The sequence below is a fragment of the Triticum dicoccoides genome, chromosome 6B, assembly GCF_002162155.2.
Source record: "Triticum dicoccoides isolate Atlit2015 ecotype Zavitan chromosome 6B, WEW_v2.0, whole genome shotgun sequence".
Taxonomy (NCBI): domain Eukaryota; kingdom Viridiplantae; phylum Streptophyta; class Magnoliopsida; order Poales; family Poaceae; genus Triticum; species Triticum dicoccoides.
Window position 1 is genome coordinate 713,572,996 of NC_041391.1, and position 20,113 is coordinate 713,593,108.

At 49.4% G+C, this 20,113-nt stretch overlaps 1 pseudogene; it reads left to right on the top strand.

The window, feature by feature from the left end:
* Positions 1–419: 419 nt before the first annotated feature.
* Positions 420–19,858, top strand: LOC119321612 (annotated as a pseudogene).
* Positions 19,859–20,113: the final 255 nt, after the last annotated feature.

The following is a 20,113-nucleotide window of genomic DNA, read 5'->3' on the forward strand; positions in this document are numbered from 1 at the left end:
CCGATAACATTATTTTCCCGTGTATGTATCTCGTCATTGTCGATATTACCCCCTTGAAGCGTTGTCGAGGCCACCCCAAACCCTAGAGAAGCAGCGTCGAGGCCACTAATTAATATGATTCCTTACTGTGATTAGCTAGCTAGTTCTACGTTTGCCAGTAATATATCCATATCTGTCATGTTTGAATAATAATTGCCATGTTGTAAATATTTGTAGAAACTATGGACACCCCCCGAGACGAAGCAACAGAAGCGATGTTGGGGGACATAAGCGCACAAGGAAGTGATGCCGTCTTATCGTTTCTGAACGACACCGATGGTCTGGAAGGACAGGGTGAAGAAGCAGGCTATGAATATGATGGCTCCTTTGACCCAATGCCGGTGCAAGAAGGAGACCGTGAGGACGGCTCCGGTGATCCAATGACGGTGCAAGAAGGAGACCGTGTTGACGGCTCTGGTGACTGAACCGAGTCTGGCCAGGTATATATATTAGTTAAGCCTATGCTGACTAGCTAATTGATGCATTCATTGTTTTGGCATATGTACACATATTAATTAACTCTCGTGTTTCTTCTTTTTTCTAGCCCTCCGGATCGAGCACAACTTCGGTAAGGAGACGAGGCCCAAAGAAAAAGTTGAGCTCGGATGAAAGGTTTGAGATCACAGCAATTGCGCGCAACGACGAACCGATTGAACCCATCCGGACAAAGAACACATTTGCTGCTCAGTGCGGGGTTCTTGTTAGGGACAAGATCCCGATCAGCATCCACCAATGGTATAAGCGTAAGAACGAAGACCCTGAGGTGTCTTATGTCAATGATATGCAGAAAAATAATCTTTGGACTGAGCTGAAGGCAAATTTCACCCTACCGCCAGAGGAGGATCCGGAGAAGCCAGTTATAGAGCAATTAATCAAGTCTTTTGCTCTTAAGAATATGGCAGGCCTATTCAGGAGGTGGAGGAAAGAGCTAAAAAAGTTTGTCGACAAAGAAGAGACACCAGAATTCATCGGCAAATATGAGAAGATCAGAGATCACTGGCCCGCATTTGTGGCCCACAAGACATCGGAAAAGAGTAAGAAGATGTCGGTGACAAACAAGCAAAATGCCGCGAAGAAGAAGTTTCACCATCGCACGGGGTCAGGTGGCTACCTCAAAGCCCGGCCTAAGTGGGCCAAGGCTGAGAAGATCTGCTTGATAAAGGGATCGAACCAGAGACAATGAACTGGCCAGACCGTTGCCGGACTTGGTTCTTCGGGGCTGGCGGAACCTTGGACCCTGTATCAGGGAAGTGCCGTTGGACGGACGAGCAACTAAAAATACCAGTCAAGAGGCTTCGACACTATATCAATGCAGCACAACAAGGGACGTTCAATCCAGATAGGGAGAACGACAAGCTCACAATGGCCCTCGGGAATCCTGAGCACCCTGGATGGACACGAGGCACGCCAGGCTCCATTCCGTGGAAGGTTGGTTTTCCGGACGTAGGGGGTTACAAAACCCAGGAGAGGAGGAAGAAAGTGGAGCATAGGCAACTGCAGGCGCTGGACGAAAGGGTACAAGGGTTAGAGGAACGAGAAGCAGGTCGCAGCAAACGACCTGCTGAAGCTTCCCCCGAAGCTACCCCGCCATCTCAGCTGAGAAGCAGCGTGGCTTCCACCGAGCTGCTTCAGCCGGAGCATGTCTTGACGGCTCCTGCTAGCTACCCCGTGGATTTTCTCACAGAGTCTGAAAATTGCCACCTTATGACGCAATGGCAGAACTTAAAAGTTAAGGCGGCTGTCGGCGAAGTTCGACCTTCTGAACCCGGCGCAACTTTTCATTGTCGTCCAATTCCAAAAGGATATGCTAGGGTGACGGTGGATGAAATAACGGAGGGATTTGAGGACCTCCAACTTGACCACCCTACAGGTGAAGGGGAGACTCGGCTGGGTTCTGCTCTGAAGACTCCATGCCTATGGCGGAAGGAGTTTATCAAGCTTCCGAACTAGACGCCTCCTCCTCCTCCTCCGCCGAGTTAGGGCACTCCGCCTCCTCCACCGCCTCCTCCTCCGGCGAGTGACGATCAGGGCACTCAGCCTCCTTCTCCGGCGCGTGGCGGCACTCCGCCTCCTTCTCCGTCTGCGCCGTCGCGCCCGAGCAGCCAGCAGCCTCCTCCTTCTCCGCCTCGCCAGCAAGGGCGGAAGAGACCCGCTGCCGCCCCGGCTGCTCCGGCGCGTCATAGTCCTTCTCCTCCGCCTCGTAAGCAAGCACGAAAGAAGACAGACGCCACAGCCGCTCCGTATTCTCCGGCGTCTAGCAGTACAGCCAGCAGAGGCGGGAGGCAATACAAATACGGTCCTTCTCTCAAGCCTCTAGAGAAGTTACCGTATGAGAGGACCAAGGAGGAAAACGCGAAGATCGTGTAGACCAAAGTGGAGGACTTCTTTAAAGGGTTGAAAGAAAAGAGAATCCACCTCCGGAGGAGAAGGTAGATCCGGTGAAAGCAAAGCGCACTATCGATGCCCTGAGGAAACCACCAAAGTCTCCACCAAGAACCAACTATGAGCGCATTACTGAACAGACATATCTCGAAGCGGAGCGGTCGGGAAGTACTGTCAGTGATCAAAGGTTAAAAGAACGAGCAGCTGCAAAAAAAATTGCCCAGCTTGGCGAACAAGCAAATCAATCGTGCCCCCGCTCAATGTGTCTAGCGGCGACATCGTCGCTAATGCTCTGGGGACGGTTGGAGGTGGACGAACACAGATACGAGTACGGGAAGCCTCTCATCAAAGATGAAAAATCTCTAACAATGATGATGCGAAGATTCCATAATTGGTACATGAAAACCTGCAGAGAGTCTGGGGGGACGAATACTTTGTATCTGAGAATTAAAGAGGAGCACGACCTTGTTGGAACTGATCTGTTGCCTGTTCCATTTGGGGAGTTCTTCGAGTTCTTCAATCAAAAGGCCCTTAATAAATTAACGATCTTTTGCTACTGCCTGTAAGTACTATTTCTGTCATTAAGTCTCTATGTATATCTCAGCTCTTTTACTGCATGTATTTATAATTAATTATCCTCACTATATTATGCAGATTGAAGATCGTCGAGTGCAGAAAACAAGAAATATATGATATTGGGTTCATTAACACAAATATCATAGATGAAATTCAGGTTAAAAAGCACGCCGAAGAGGCCGAGGCTAACTTGCTACAATCATTGATCAAAAATCAAAACAAAGATACCATACTTTTTCCTTACAACTTCGAGTTAGTGTTACTGTCGTGTGCATATTCAGTTTCCCTTATTACTTGAGCGAGGTTATAGTAATGATTGATGAGTTATGCATGCATGCGCAGCTTCCACTATGTTCTTCTGGAGATTAAGCTTGAGCGGGGACTAGTAACCGTCTTAGACTCGAGACGAAAAGATCCCGAAACCTATGCGGACATGACTAAAATGCTCAACAAGTAAGTTCAATCGATCATTATCGCACCATATCGGCAACTTTTTGTTCATTTCCAGATATCTCAAGTAATAGTAATTTTTTCTTTGTCTTGCAGGATTTGGAAACAGTTCACCGTAGAAGCTCCGGGACTGCCGAAGGAGCTGCGATATACATACCCGAAAGTAAGTACTACTGGCTAGCTAGTTGCGCGCATCTCCCGTTGATTCTATAGCTATACTTTCATCAATGCCATTTATAATGCTACATTATCAGTTTGATTGACCTCTATTTCTCGTAAAGTGCTTGTGGCAGGAACAAGGGAATAATTACTGTGGATACTACGTGTGTGAGTTCATCTACAACGCGACTTTGAAAAATAAGCGGGGCTACTCTAAAAGACAATATGAAGTGCGTAAGCAATAATATTCACAATTTCATTTTATTACACCATCATTTCTGTTGAGTTTCATTCATATATATGTATTAACCCCTGAGGGAGTCCTGGACTAGGGGGTGTCTGGATAGCCGAACTATCATCATCGGCCGGACTCCAAGACTATGAAGATACAAGATTGAAGACTTCGTCCCATGTCCGGATGGGACTTTCCTTGGCGTGGAAGGCAAGCTTGGCGATACGGATATGTAGATCTCCTACCATTGTAACCGACTCTATGTAACCCTAGCCCTCTCCGGTGTCTATATAAACCGGATGGCTTTAGTCCGTAGGACGAACAACCATTACAACAATCATACCATAGGCTAGCTTCTAGGGTTTAGCCTCCTTGATCTCGTGGTAGATCTACTCTTGTAATACCCACATCATCAATATCAATCAAGCAGGACGTAGGGTTTTACCTCCATCAAGAGGGCCCGAACCTGGGTAAAACATCGTGTCCCTTGTCTCCTGTTACCATCCGCCTAGACGCACAGTTCGGGACCCCCTACCTGAGATCCGCCGGTTTTGACACCGACATTGGTGCTTTCATTGAGAGTTCCTCTGTGTCGTCACCGATAGGCTTGATGGCTTCTTCAATCAACAACAACACAGTCCAGGGTGAGACTTTTCTCCCCGGACAGATCTTCGTGTTCGGCGGCTTTGCACTGCGGGCCAATTCGCTTGGCCATCTGGAGCAGATCGAAAGCTACGCCCCTGGCCAACGGGTCAGGTTTGGAAGCCTAAACTTTACTGCCGACATCCGCGGAGACTTGATCTTCGACGGAGTCGAGCCACAGCCGAGCACGCCGCACTGTCACGACGGGCATGATTTAGCTCTGCCACCGGACAGTACCCTAGAGGCCACACACGAGTCCGCTCTGACCTATAGTTCGGAGCCAACCGCGCAGATCGAGGACAGGTGGCTGGACACCGCCTCGGGGGCTGCGACTTCTACGGCGATGGAGCCGGATACTGACCTTGTCCTTTGCAAAGCTCGTGACTCCGAGGTGCCGGACTCCTCGCCGGACTCCGAACCTCCAGCGCCCCTGCCAATCGAATCTGATCGGGCGCCGATCATAGGGTTCACCGATGCGGACATCTTTCAGCACTCACCCTTTGGCGACATCCTGGATTCGCTAAAGTATCTCTCGTTATCAGGAGAGCCCTGGCCGGACTGCGGTCAGGATGGTTGGGATGCGGACGACGAAGAAATTCAAAGCCCACCCACCACCCACTTTATAGCCACTATCGACGATCTAACCGACATGCTAGACTACGACTCCGAGGACATCGACGGTATGGACGATGACGCCGGAGACGCCCAAGAACCAGCGCCTACCGGGCACTGGAAAGCCACCTCAATTCATGATATATACATGGTGGACACCCCAAAAGGGAGCGATAATGAGGAACAACGGGACGCGGCGAAGGATAATTCCCCCGAAAAACAACCAAAACGGCGACGCAAGCGCCGCCCCAAGTCCCGCCTCGATGACAGCAGCACTCATAATGACCCAGCCATAGAGCAGGGCAAACCAGTGGGCGACAAACATGCAACCAAGCAACCATCCGAACAGGATGAATTGGATGATCAGCTCATCCTCGGCGAAAACAACAGTCCAGACGATCTCACGCCGGACACACCACCGGAGTATAAGAACCTTCAAAAAAGGCTGGTCGCCACCAAAAGAAGTTTGAAGAAGGAGAAACAGAAGCTCAAAACAGCGGAAGACATACTCAGAGCGAGGTGGAGCAAAGTACTCAAGACCGCGGACAAATATGGCAATAGCCACCAAACAAAGAGCTACCCGAAGCGCAAGCTGCTGCTCGAATTCGACGAGGAGGCCGTAGAGCCCCCACAATCAAAAAGCAAAAAGGTCGCCTGGCTGGATAGGCGACCAGATGACAGGCCAAGAGCGGCAAGCGGTGCCGCACACAATCCGGCACATGACATACATAAAGATCCTCGCAAAACGGATGGCCCGGTCAGGTCCATTTATGGGCCAAAGAAGAGGGCCCCAGGAAGCAACACAACACGCCGAGTATTCGAAGACAACGGCACACCTACATATAGGGGCGCCGCACACCCACTATGTTTCACCGATGAGGTGCTGGATCATGAATTTCCAGCGGGGTTCAAACCCGTAAACATGGAGGCATACGACGGAACAACAGACCCCGGAGTCTGGATCGAGGATTACATCCTGCACATACATATGGCCAGAGGAGACGATCTCCACGCCATAAAATATTTACCCCTCAAGCTCAAAGGACCAGCTCGGCATTGGCTCAAAAGCCTCCCAAAAAATACCATTGGAAGTTGGGAAGAGCTCGAGGACGCATTTAGAGCAAATTTTCAGGGGACTTATGTCTGCCCTCCGGATGCAGACGATTTAAGTCACATAACCCAACAGCCCGGGGAGTCAGCGCGCAAATTCTGGAACAGGTTCCTCACCAAAAAGAACCAAATAGTCGACTGTCCGGACGTCGAAGCCTTGGCAGCTTTTAAACATAATGTCCGAGACGAATGGCTCGCCAGACACCTCGGCCAAGAGAAGCCGAGAACAATGGCCGCGCTAACAAGCCTCATGACCCGCTTTTGCGCGGGGGAAGATAGCTGGCTAGCAAGATGCGGCACCGGCAACCCGAGTACATCCGAAATCAGAGATGGAAACAGGAAATCACGGCGCAGAAAGGACCAGCACCAAAATAAAGAAAAAAGCCCAAAGAACACGGCAGTCAACGCCGGGTTCAAAAGCTCGCGGCCGAACAACAAAACACTGCCTCTTAAGGACAACAGTGACGAGCCATCCAACCTAAACAAAATTTTGGATCGGATATGTCAAATCCACAGTACCCCCGGGAAGCCTGCAAACCACACCCACCGAGATTGTTGGGTCTTCAAACAGTCCGGCCGGCTCAACGCCGAACACAAGGGGCTCGACGCGCCAAGTGAGGATGACGACGAACCCCACCAGCAGAGCACCAGAAAACAAAAGACTTTCCCCCAAGAAGTCAAAATAGTAAACTCACTTCATGCAATACTACGGAACAATAGTGCGGCACCTGCTGAAGTGCACGTTGCACGGTCCACCCCAGCGGAGCCCCGAGATTGGATGTCAAAACCAATTACTTTCGACCACCTGGACTATTCCAGAAGCGTTCGAAATGCAGGATGGACTGCCCTAATATTGGATCCTATAATCGACGGACTACAATTTACACAAGTCCTAATGGATGGCGGCAGCGATTTAAACCTGCTATATCCGGACACAATCCGCAAGTTGGGGATAGACCTTACTAAAATTCGCCATAGCCACACTTCCTTCAAAGGAGTGACGCCAGGCCCTTACGCCAAGTGCACGGGCTACTTACCACCAGAAGTTGTGTTCGGGTCACCCGACAACTTCTGACGCGAAAAGCTAATCTTCCATGTCGCCCCATTCAAAAGTAGCCATCAAGCACTATTGGGACGTGAAGCTTTTGTCCGCTTTAAGGCAATACCACACTACGCGTCTCTTACACTTAAAATGCCCGGTCCACGCGGCATCATTGCATTAAAAGGTCGATCAAAACCCCGGACACGGCTAGGCGAGTCCGGCATAAATAAACTAGGGGCTTCCTAGCCGCACACCTCCTTGACAAGGGGCTGTGCGTATGAGCGATAAAGAGCCAACAACAGCTCAACCTTATTCATTTATTCATACTCTGTTTTAAATACATTTTTCACACGATTTCTTTTCAAAACTAAGTTCCTCTCTTTTACAGATGAACAACGTGTGACACCCGTCCAGGATACAGCACAGCGGAGACACAGGCGCAGACGTGCAGTAGGGACCCGTTGCAAGGATTCTTTTCAGATTAAGACCCTGCGTAAACCTTTTTTACTGTCTCTTGTTGCTATACATCCCCTGGTTTCTCACCATAACCAGAGAGGAGACTGACGTTTTGGCATCGGCCGCGTCAGAGGATCTCGCGTGTACCTGGACACTAGGGGCTTAGGGCATTGATCTGCCCGTCATCATAAAGACCGAACACCTCAGGGAGTGTTCGGCGTCTCGAGTTAGGCCTTATATGCATCAGCTCCGAATCATGTCTTTGGTCAAATGTTGGGTTTGCCCGGCTCCTGTGTTTTGCTGCCTTACGTTTCGTATCATCGGCTAACGCGGCACCAGGAGAACTACTGCGATTGTGCCCCGGTTCGGCCAGGTGAGCACCTCAGTAGAGAAAGCCGAAAACTGACTGTCATGATGTAGCGAGAGACTGGTCAACCACTTGATCGACCTCTGGAATGTTTAGAATTCATCCGCTTTGACGAAGGACCGCTTCCCGGTCAGGCACACACGCGCCCCAAATCCGGAGAGCACGGTGCCCACAGGGGCTATATCGTAGCCCCACCTTCGAATTCCTATGGCTAAGTGAAAGTGATAAAGCATTATAGTCCGGTTGCCTCGTTTGCTATGCTACCACCTCCTTCACAGGACCAAGACATTGGATTAAGTGTGAAAATGCGCTATTTCGCAAACACCCCCACACCATGTGCATGGGGGCTGAAGCCGAAGACTGCCATCTTTCAGGTTATACACCAGTATACATTAACGGCCGCACAGGAGGTATTTTAATACTTGAACGCACAAGTATAAAAAGTGTTTATATTATAAATATCGTTTTACAAACCATAAAGATCATTTGAACATGACATTTTTCGAGCACTGCGACTCTATTACACGAGCACCACGCAGAACTTCCCCAAAATAGTGCTCGGCGGGTAACCGGCTCTCGTCCGAACCCCGGGCTGCAACAGCGGTGGCATCCATCTCTGTCTAGTATGTATTCACACGGGCGAGAGCCATCCGCGCACCCTCTATGCAGGCCGACCGCTTCATCGCCTTTATATGCGGCACTGCCCCAAGGAATTGCTGCAATAAGCAAAAGTAACTCTTCGGCTTGGGCTTATCCGGTCAGACATGAGCCACGATATCGGTCATGGCAAGTCTGGACAATCTATTCAGCTCAGCCCACTCAGCCAACCGATCGGTCAGCGGAAGTGAACGCTCCGGACTATGGAATTGAGACCAAAAAAGCTCTTCCGTCTCGTGATCCTTTTGACTTCGGAAGTGCAGAACAACATCTGCCGCACTCGCCGCTAAATCCATATAAGGATCCTCCGGACCCCAAAGCTGGCCAAGCTGAGCATACTTCGGATCTGTAAACCTCCTACGCAGCAGAAAAGGCTTGCCAGCCGCAATATCTCCGGCCTGGCGCATCTCCTCCTTTATAGCCCTCATTGCAGAACGGGCATCCTTGGCTTCGGCGGTGGCCTTCTCCAGGTCTTCTTGTGCCACTCGGCTTTCTTTTTCAAGCACCTCATAGCGGTCGGTAACATCTTTCAGCTTCACGGCCATTTCGGCCATCTCCTCCCTGCTTTGGCAGTGAGCAGCCCTTTCAGCTTCTAGCTCTTCGGCCGCCCTCGAGGCAGCCACATCACTCCTTCTGGCCTGCTCCTTGGCTCGAGCAAGTTCCGCCCGAAGGCCCTCCACAGCAGCGGCACCACCTGCATTAAGCACACATGTTGTAAGGAGTGGGCTTCGGCTCCCTTACTAGGTGACCACGGAGACACAACCTACCTTGCGACTCGTCAAGTCGCTTATTGACCAGCGCGATGTCCGCATCCGCAACGTCGAGTTGCCGCTTTAGTTCGGCAACTCCATCAGTCCGGCTGGCCACCATACTATCCGCCACATACATAGGAAAGGCGAAAAATTAATACCTGCGATTTTGATCCTCGGCACGCCGTTGCTTCTGACAACACACCGAGTCTCAGGGGATACTATCTATACAGGGCGCACTTTATGTGTAAAACTGTCAAAAGGTATGTCATCTTTTACGTACCTCAAACCCCGCCAGCAAACTTCTGACGGCATCATGCAACCCGTCCTCGGCGGATGAAATTCTTTCAATCACCGTACTCATCAATGTACGGTGACCTTCTGAGAAAGACGCCCTCTCGAGCAGATCCTTCAGCTCCCTCGGTCGCACACCAGTTGGAGCCGAACTCTCCGGCCCCGCCGGACTTGAGGACACCCTCCGCGATGATACTTCAGGGTCGTCCGCCCCGCCTGATGGCGCGGCAGATGGAGGTGTCTCACTCTCCATCATCTCTAGGCGAAGGTCCCCCGAAGACGAGCTCAGCTAAGAAGGACGGAGATCCGAACTACAAGATAAAAACTTCGGTTATCCTCAGAAGCAAAAATAGGGATGTCTCTCATTACAAAACTCCCCTTTTTCTACTTACGGCTCGCTGGAGGGCTGGTTCACTTGGGAAGATGGTGCGGCCGGGGCTCCCCCTGGCGCAGGACCCTCCGACGAAGATTTCTTCCCCCGCTTCGAGGCCTTGGCCTCCGGGTTTTCGGAAGCAGTCCTCTTCTCCCCTTGGAAGGAGGGATTCTCGATTCCCCCTTTCTCAAAAGCCTCCTTGGTAGAGGCGGTAGTTTCTCTGTTCTCCCCTTCGCCTTCCTCTGAAGGCGCAACCTTCAGCATCCTGACCAGCACGGGATCAGGCGCGGTCTCCGGGAGGGGGGCCGGACACCCGTATTAGTTTCGCTTGCGCTATCCACTCCTGTTCAAGAGGCAACTGGTTAATAAGCAAAGTCAAGAAGGCGCAAACAAACGGTGTGTCCGGACACTGGGCTACTACCTGAGCATCCGGGCGATTGCAGCTTAGGCCGGAATCCTCGGTTAATTCTGGACACACTCCTTGTGATCTGAAGAACAATTTATACATCTCCATGGGTGTCGTACCCATGAAGTGTTGGAGAACTCGTGGCCCCTCCGGATTGAATTCCCACAGGCGAAGGGGGCGACGCTTGTAGGGCAGAAGACGTCGAATCAGCATGACCTGCATCACTACGACCAGATTGATCTCCCTCTCTTGGAGGTCTCGAATCCGGCCCTGCAATAGGGGAACGTCCTTTCACGGCCCCCAATTGAGCCCTTGGTTGACCCATGACATCAGCCGCTGTGGTGGGCCCGCGCAAAAGATGGGTGGCGGCTTTTGCCTGCTACCCCTGGGAGCGGTAATGTAAAACCACTCCTGTTGCCACAAGCCGAGCTCCTCCTGGAAAGAGCCCTCGGGCCATGGAGCATCGACCCTCTTGCTTATGACCGCTCCGCCGCACTCTGCCTGGCGCCCCTCAATCGTCTTCGGCTTCACGTTGAAGGTTTTGAGCCACAAACCAAAGTGAGGGGTAGTGCGGAGGAAGGCTTCGCAGACGACAATGAATGATGAGATATGGAGGATGGACTCCGGAGCTAGATCGTGGAATCCCAACCCATAGTAAAACATGAGCCCCCTCACGAAGGGATCCATCAGGAAGCCTAAACCCCGACGGAGGTGAGATATGAACACGACGCTCTCGCCAGGCTCGGGTGTAGGGATGACTTGCCCTTGGGCAGGCAGCCTATGCAAAATCTCGTAGGCTAAGTACCTGGCTTCTCTCAACTTTAGCACGTCCTCCTCCGTGACGGAGGAGGGCATCCACCGGCCCTGCAAGTCGGAGCCGGACATTGTCGAAGTTCCGAAGCACTCGAATCTGGAGCCCTGAGTGTTGGAGCTCGGGGCAAGGGGCGGATTCGGTTGAGGACTAAAGAAAAGAAATGAGCCTTGGTCTCGTTATAAAGAGGGAGAATACCAAGAGCCGTCCTCGTAATCGTGTGGAACTCGCCTTCGATGGAGGAGGCGTGGCAACGGGCGCGGTTGGGTTACCCACGTCCGTATTGATGAGAATCCCGGAATAAGGGCAACACGATCTCTACTTCGACAAGACGTGCCAAGGAAACCGCTTCGCTAAACGCGCTGAGGTGGTATAATAAAAATGAATCAAGTAAAGGCTTGGTAGTGGTGTGACGTCACGCCACGAAATACGTCAGCAGATTGAGCTTGTGTAAATATTATTCTCTCTACGGTGGAATGTGGAATTTATTTTGCAGAGCCGGACACTATCTTGGTGTTCACAATCTTCTACAAACTATTCGGAGAAGGAACCCGCCTTGCAATGCCGAAGACAATATGCGCGCCGGACTCGTCGTCATTGAAGCCTGGTTCAGGGGCTACTGAGGGAGTCCTGGACTAGGGGGTGTCCGGATAGCCGAACTATCATCATCGGCCGGACTCCAAGACTATGAAGATACAAGATTGAAGACTTCGTCCCGTGTCCGGATGGGACTTTCCTTGGCGTGGAAGGCAAGCTTGGCGATACGGATATGTAGATCTCCTACCATTGTAACCGACTCTATGTAACCCTAGCCCTCTCCGGTGTCTATATAAACCGGATGGCTTTAGTCCGTAGGACGAACAACCATTACAACAATCATACCATAGGCTAGCTTCTAGGGTTTAGCCTCCTTGATCTCGTGGTAGATCTACTCTTGTAATACCCACATCATCAATATCAATCAAGCAAGACGTAGGGTTTTACCTCCATCAAGAGGGCCCGAACCTGGGTAAAACATCGTGTCCCTTGTCTCTTGTTACCATCCGCCTAGACGCACAGTTCGGGACCCCCTACCCGAGATCCGCCGGTTTTGACACCGACAACCCCCTTCTTCAAATTAGACGTGGCAGATGCGGAATGAACTCCTACCACAAGATCGCATAAAAGCAATTCAAGAGGAATTGGCGAGATTCTTTCTTGACCACGTCATCAATAAAGCCGGAGAATACCATGTGGAAGTTCATTTCAAATTCTAGGGGATTGTAAGAGATCTTACATATTGTATACGTATGTAGCCAGTAGCATCGGATAGATAATACGAAAACTTGTTGTTCGACCAATCTCTCGGAGAAGGAGAGGTCGATCGATCACTTCTCTCGGTATGCATGACGAACTTCTGTACTTAATGGTTTCCTTCATTTTCTTACTAGCTAGCGTGTCGAGGGCCTCTCTATGTATAGTATGTAGCGTCGACCAAGCACGGACATAAGAGAGGACACTTCTCTCTATTAATTAGCTAGCTAACACAATATATGAAACACCTAAATTAACCCCCCAAAACCCTCAACCCCCCCACATTCAAAAAAAACCCAGCCCCTGAAATGCTGACGCGTGGATGCCTTTTGGTCCTGGTTGGTGCCACCAACCGGGACCAAAGGCCCTCCTGCCTGGGCTCGGCGCACCGGCCACGTGGAGGCACATCTGTCCTGGTTTGTGTTAGAACCGGGACTAAAGGTCTAGGGTATTAGTAACGACCCTTTAGTCCCGGTTAAAGAACCGGGACAAAAGGCCCTCACCAACCGGGACAATAGGCCCTTTTCCTACTAGTGTTTGGGCGCCCCCACCCCTAGGAAACTTGCCCCCCAAGCTGGGAGGGGTGGCTGCCCTAGGGGAGGCGCCCCTACCTCTCCACGTTACGTGAGATCGGGTGGGAGGGGCGCACAGCCCCTTAGTGGGCTGATGTGCCCCCTCACCTTGGACCTTAAGGCCCCCAACGCTTGCCGGGGCCTCCGAAATACCTTTCGGTCACGCTGGTCGTCACCCGGTACTCCCAGAACAATCCCGGACTCCAATACCCTTTGTCCAATATATCGATCTTCACCTCTAGACCACTCCGGAGTTCCTCGTCACGTCCGGGATCTCATCCGGGACTCCGAACAACCTTCGGTAACCACATACTATTTCCCATAACAACTCTAGCATCACTGAACCTTAAGTGTGTAGACCCTACGGGTTCGGGAACCATGCAGACATGACCGAGACACCTCTCCGGCCAATAACCAATAGCGGGATCTGGATACCCATATTGGATCCCACATGTTCCACGATGATGTCATCGGATGAACCACAATGTCGGGGATTCAATCAATCCCGTATTCAATTCCCTTTGTCTATCGGTATGTTACTTCCCCGAGATTTGATCGTCGGTATCCCTATACCTTGTTCAATCTCGTTACCGGCAAGTCTCTTTACTCGTTCCGTAATGCATGATCCCGTGGCTAACTCATTAATCACATTGAGCTCATTATGATGATGCATTACCGAGTGGGCCCAGAGATACGTCTCCGTCATACGGAGTGAAGAATCCCAGTCTCGATTCGTGCCAACCCAACAGACACTTTCGGAGATACCTATAGTGCACCTTTATAGCCACCCAGTTACGTTGTGACGTTTGGTACACCCCAAGCATTCGTACGGTATCCGAGAGTTACACAATCTCATGGTCTAAGGAAATGATACTTGACATTAGAAAAGCTCTTTAGCAAACGAACTACACGATCTTGTGCTATGCTTAGGATTGGGTCTTGCCCTTCACATCATTCTCCTAATGATGTGATCCCGTTACCAATGACATCCAATGTCCATGTTCAGGAAACCATAACCATCTATTGATCAACGAGCTAGTCAACTAGAGGCTTACTAGGGACATGTTGTGGTCTATGTATTCACACATGTATTATGGTTTCTAGTTAATACAATTATAGCATGAACAATAGACAATTATCATGAACAAGGAAATACAATAATAACCATTTTATTATTGCCTCTAGGGCATATTTCCAACAACCATCACCCGGATGATTAGCGACGATATCGCTAGACACCTTGAGCGGGGGGCACGATTGGTTCTCCTGTTCATCGAGCTGGAGTATTTTTCTTCACTTCTTCATTCTGCTAACCTTTTATCACTAGAAGTAGTTCCTGAGTCCCGCGCATCTTGATATGTCTTTTTAAGACAACGGACATAGTTGGAATCCGGCGGAGGCCGTGGTGGTCATTTCAGGGCCTCGATAGCGTGCTTCACTTTCATCGGATCTATCATCTCCTTCAGAGGTGGTGGTTTCTTTGCAAAAAAGTCCCTCACTTGGGCTTCACAGATCTCTGCGTCCTTCTCAGTCCTCTCGTATGTTAACTTTTCCGGAGCCTTGAGAGATGGACCATATCTGAATTGCCTCCGGCCTCTGCTTGTACTACTAGCCGCCAGAGCGGCGACGTCTCTCTTCCGTTATTGCTTACTGCTACCTCTTGAGCACTGCGTCGGTTTTCCCTTGAAGAGGAAAGGGTGATGCAGTAAAGCAGCGCAAGTATTTCCCTGAGTTTTTGAGAACAAAGGTATCAGTCTAGTAGGAGGCCATGCACGAGTCCCTCGCACCTGCACAAACAAACAAGAACCTCACAACCAACACGAAAAAGGGGTTGTCAATCCCTTCACAGTCACTTACGAGAGTGAGATCTGATAGAGATGATAAGATAATATTTTTGGTATTTTTATGATAAAGATGCAAAGTAAAATAAACGACAACGAAAATAGCAAAGTATTGGAAGATTAATATGATGGAAAATAGACCCGGGGGCCATAGGTTTCACTAGTGGCTTTTCTCAAGATAGCATAAGTATTTGCGATGGGTAAACAAATTATTGTCGAGCAATTGATAGAATTGAGCATAGTTATGAGAATATCTAGGTATGATCATGCATATAGGTATCACGTTCGAGACAAGTAGACCGAAACAATTCTGCATCTACTACTATTACTCCACACATAGACCGCTATCCAGCATGCATCTAGAGTATTAAGTTCATGAAGAACAGAGTAACGCATTAAGAAAGATGACATGATGTAGAGGGATAAACTCATGCAATATGATATAAACCCCATCTTTTTATCCTCGATGGCAACAATACAATACGTGCCTTGCTGCCCCTACTGTCACTAGGAAAGGACACCGCAAGATTGAACCCAAAGCTAAGCACTTCTCCCATTGCAAGAAAGATCAATCTAGTAGGCCAAACCAAACTCATAATTTGAAGAGACTTGCAAAGATAACCAATCATACATAAAATAATTCAGTTTTGATTCAAATATTGTTCATAGATAATCTTGATCATAAACCCACAATTTATCGGATCGCGACAAACACACTGCAAAAGAAGATTACATTGAATAGATCTCCACAAGAGAGGGGGAGAACATTGTATTGAGATCCAAAAAGAGAGAAGAAGCCATCAAGCTAATAACTATGGACCCGAAGGTCTGAGGTAAACTACTCACACTTCATCGGAGAGGCCATGGAGATGATGTAGAGGCCCTCCGTGATCAATGCCCCCTCCGGTGGAGCTCCGGAAAAGGCCCCAAGATGGGATCTCTCAGGTACAGAAAGTTGCAGTGGTGGAATTAGGTTTTTGGCTCCGTATCTGGTAGTTTGGGGGTACGTAGGTATATATAGGAGGAAGAAGTACGTCGGTGGAGCAACGAGGGGCCCACGAAGGTGGAGGGCGCGCCTGGGGGGGGGTAGGCGCACCCCACTACCTCGTGCTTTCCTCGTTCGTTGCTTTGCGTAGACTCCAAGTCCTCTGGATCACGTTCGTTCCGAAAATCATGTTCCCGAAGGTATCATTTCGTTTGGACTACGTTTGATATTCTTTTTCTGTGAAACACTGAAATGGACAAAAAACAGCAATTCTGGGCTGGGCCTCCGGTTAATAGGTTAGTCCCAAAAGTAATATAAAAGTGCATAATAAAGCCCAATAATGTCCAAAACAGAATATAATATAGCATGAAGCAATCAAAAATTATAGATACGTTGGAGGCGTATCATTTACGAGGCGGAGTGCTCCGACGCGCCGGAGGAGCTAGAGCGGCGGCATCTGTATTTCGCCGTTTCTGACAAGGCGGAGGAGGAGGCAGACTGCTCGGACGCGCCGGAGGAGGTGAAGGGGGAGGCGGAGTGCCCTCATGCACCGGAGGAGCCGGAGAAGGAGGCGAAGTGCCCTGATCAATCGCCGGAGGAGGAGGAGGTAGAGTGCCCTAACTCGCTGGAGGAGGAGGAGGCGGAGGCATCCAGTTTGGAAGCTTGATGTACTCCTCTTGCCATAGACATGTACTCCTCAGAGCATAACCCAGCTGATTCTCCCCTTCACCTGTAGGTTGGTCAAGCTCGAGCTCCTCAAATCCCTCCATTACTTCATCCACCGTCACAACAACATAACCATGTGGAATCAGACGGGAGTGAAAAGTTCCGTCAGGTTGAGGAGGTGCAATAGAGCCAATAGCCGCCTTTAAAGTGAGGTTCTGCCATTTCGTCATAAGCTGGCAATGTTGAGCCTCCGTGATAGTATCCATGGGGTAGCTAGGAGCCGTGAAGTTAGGATGAACGAGCTCCATGGAAGCCACGCTGCTTCTCTGTTGAGATGGGGGGTAACTTCGTGCCGCTGAGATGGTTGGCCGGCAGCTCGCTGGCTCTCAAGTTCCTCTATATTTAGTAGTCTTGCATTGATCTTCTGCATTGAGCTCAACTCTGCTTTCTTCTTTCTCTCCCGGCTTCTGTAACCCTCTGCGCTGGGAACAGAGCCTGGTGTGCCTCGTGTTCGTCCAGGGTGCTCAGGATTCCCGAGGGCCTCAGTCAGCTCGTCCTTCTCTCTGTCGGGAATGAACGTCCCTTGCTGGTCTGAGGTGATATACTCCTGAAGCTTCTTGACGGGTATTGCAAGTTGCTCGTCCATCCAATGACACTCCCTAGTTTCAGGGTCCAAAGTTCCCCCAACCCCGAAGAACCAAGTTCTTGAACGGTCTGGCCAGTTCAATGTCGCTGGTTCGACCCCTTTAGCGAGCAGGTCATTCTCTGCTTAGTCCCACAACAGCCGGGCTTTGAGGTAGCCACCTGACCCCATGTGATGGTGATACTACTTCTTTGCAACATTTATCTTGTTGTCTCTGACATTTTCTTACCCTTATCTGATGTCTTGTAGGCCACAAATGCGGGCCAGTGATTTCTTATCTTCTCATATCGGCCGGTGAATTCTGGAGTCTTCCCTTTGTCGACAAACTTTGTGTTCAACTCTTTCTTCCACCTCCTGAATAGATCTGCCATCTTCTTAAGAGCACACACTTGACCTTTGGCTCTATAACTGGGTTATTCGGATCCTCCTCTGGTGGTAGGGTGAAATTTGCCTTCAGCGAGGTCCAAAGATCAGCTTTTTGTCTATCTTTGACATAAGAAACTTCAGGGTTGTCCTTAGGCTTATTCCATTTCTGGATGCTTATCAGGATGGTGTCCCTAACCATAGCTCCGCACTGAGAAACAAATGCGTCCTTGGTCCGCTTGGGTTCAAGCGGTAGGCCATCGTCCGCGAGTGATGTGATCGTGAACCTTTCATCCTGGCGCAACCTTTTCTTCGGGCACGTCTCGTTACCAAAGTTTGGCTCGATCTAGAGGGCTATAAAAGAAGAAAGAAGCGTTAATAAATGTACATACCAAACAACTAATGCATCAATTAGGCAGGACAAGCTTAACTAATATATATACCTTGCCGAACTTTAAAACAGCTCCCTCCTTCGTTCGGTCACCGGAGCTGTCATCATGGTCTCCTTCTTCCTCCGGAATTTGGTCACCGGAGCCATCATGATCATGTCCTTCCTCCTCCATTGTTCGATCACCGAAGCCGTCATCCTCTCCTTCCAGACTATCGGTGTCGTTGAGAAATGACAGGACATCATGTCCATTGCGGTTCATGTCCCCAACAACTCTTCTTGTTCTTTGTCTCTTTGATCCATAGTTTCTGCAAATATTACAACATGGCAATTAATATACAAACATGAGAGATGTATATATTAGTGGCAAACATAGACCTAGCTAGCTAATCACAAGAAGGAATCATATTAGTGGCATGTTTGCAAGCTTGTTTAACTCAACACATAACATATCATGGCATGCAAAGACAACCAACAGTAAGATGGCATGTTTGTGCATCTACTCATGTCAAGAATATGGTCATAGGATGCACAAAAAACTAACTATGCACTTTGCAAAATTGAACTTACTGCTAACAGGCTGACAGATATATTTTTAAGCAATTTGAGAGCATGAAAAGAACAAGCTACAGTAGGCCAAAATTGCAAACAAGGGCATGGATAGATAGAGCATAACATGGTATTTAAAACATGAGTTCTGAACATCTCCAAAATATGCATATATTTGATGGTAGCATCAAGTAAACATGGCATCATAATATAACAGATGCAATGGTGACGTGTGTTAGGCCCAAGTCTGATGCAAGTGCCAATGCCTCGCGGCAGGCTAAAGCTTCCAACGTCTCTGGGTCCGTTATTCCATGCATCTTAATGACATAAGCACCGCATGTAGTCTCCTGTTGAGTTCCTGCAAACAGCACTGAAAGATCCATTCATACCATCTCGTGAAACAGCCCCATCCACTCTGATCTTTGCTATACCTGGTGGTGGCGAAATCCATCTTTGCAGCGAGCGCACAATATTTGGAGGTACTTCCCGTTGATTTTTGTCCGGTTTGCACTCCGCAATCTCTCAGATATACTTCATGATGAAATTATACGTGGATAACGGACTCTGAAAAGTATGCTCATGAAGGGCTAACCTCCGTGCGTGCCAGACCCATAAGGTAACAGTTACCAAGATGAATTCTTTTGGAGAGAGTATGTCCAAAAGTGTAAATAGCCACCTTTTTGCATCAGGTTCCTTGGTATTGTTTAGTGTTTCCACCAGATCCTGATCATGCAATGCCCAAACACATCGAGCAACAGTGCAATGAAGCAAAGAATGTTGCCAAGAATCATCAGCACCACATAACCCACATCGTGTAGTGGTAGACATATTCCGATGATGTAACAGGTCAGCTGTAGGAATTTACTGTTGGGCCAATCTCCATAAAAATATTTTCACCTTTGAGGGAACGTCAACCTTCCACATCATCTCCCAAGACTTTTGCTCTCTGCCCAGATTTGAAGAATCTGATCGGCCCTCAAGCTAGGCCTCCCTTCTCATTTTTGTCTCCACAAGCATTCGATATGCAGAATGGACTGAGAAAACACCATTATTTTCATGTATCCAGGACCAAAAATCCTCAATGTGTCTTGTACATAAAGAAATCGACATGATCGCGGAGGCATCTGTCAGCAAGAAAATGTCAGTAATGGCAGCACGGTTCCATTCTGCACTTGGCAGGATCAGCTCGCCCACCAGCTGAGGGGGGTTCACAACTTTGCTCAAGATTGGTCTCATGTTCGCTGGTCTCGGTAACCAGTTCTGCTGCCAAATGTGCGTCGTCTGTCCATCCCCGATCCACCGAATAAGACCTTGAGTTAGTACCTCACGACCATCAAGGATGGCTCGCCATATCTGAGAAGGGGCTGAACCCAGGTCGGCTTGCAAGAACTCAACATTAGCGTGGTACTTAGCCTTCAAAATGCGCGCACTAATTATGAGATCCTGGGTCCATTAA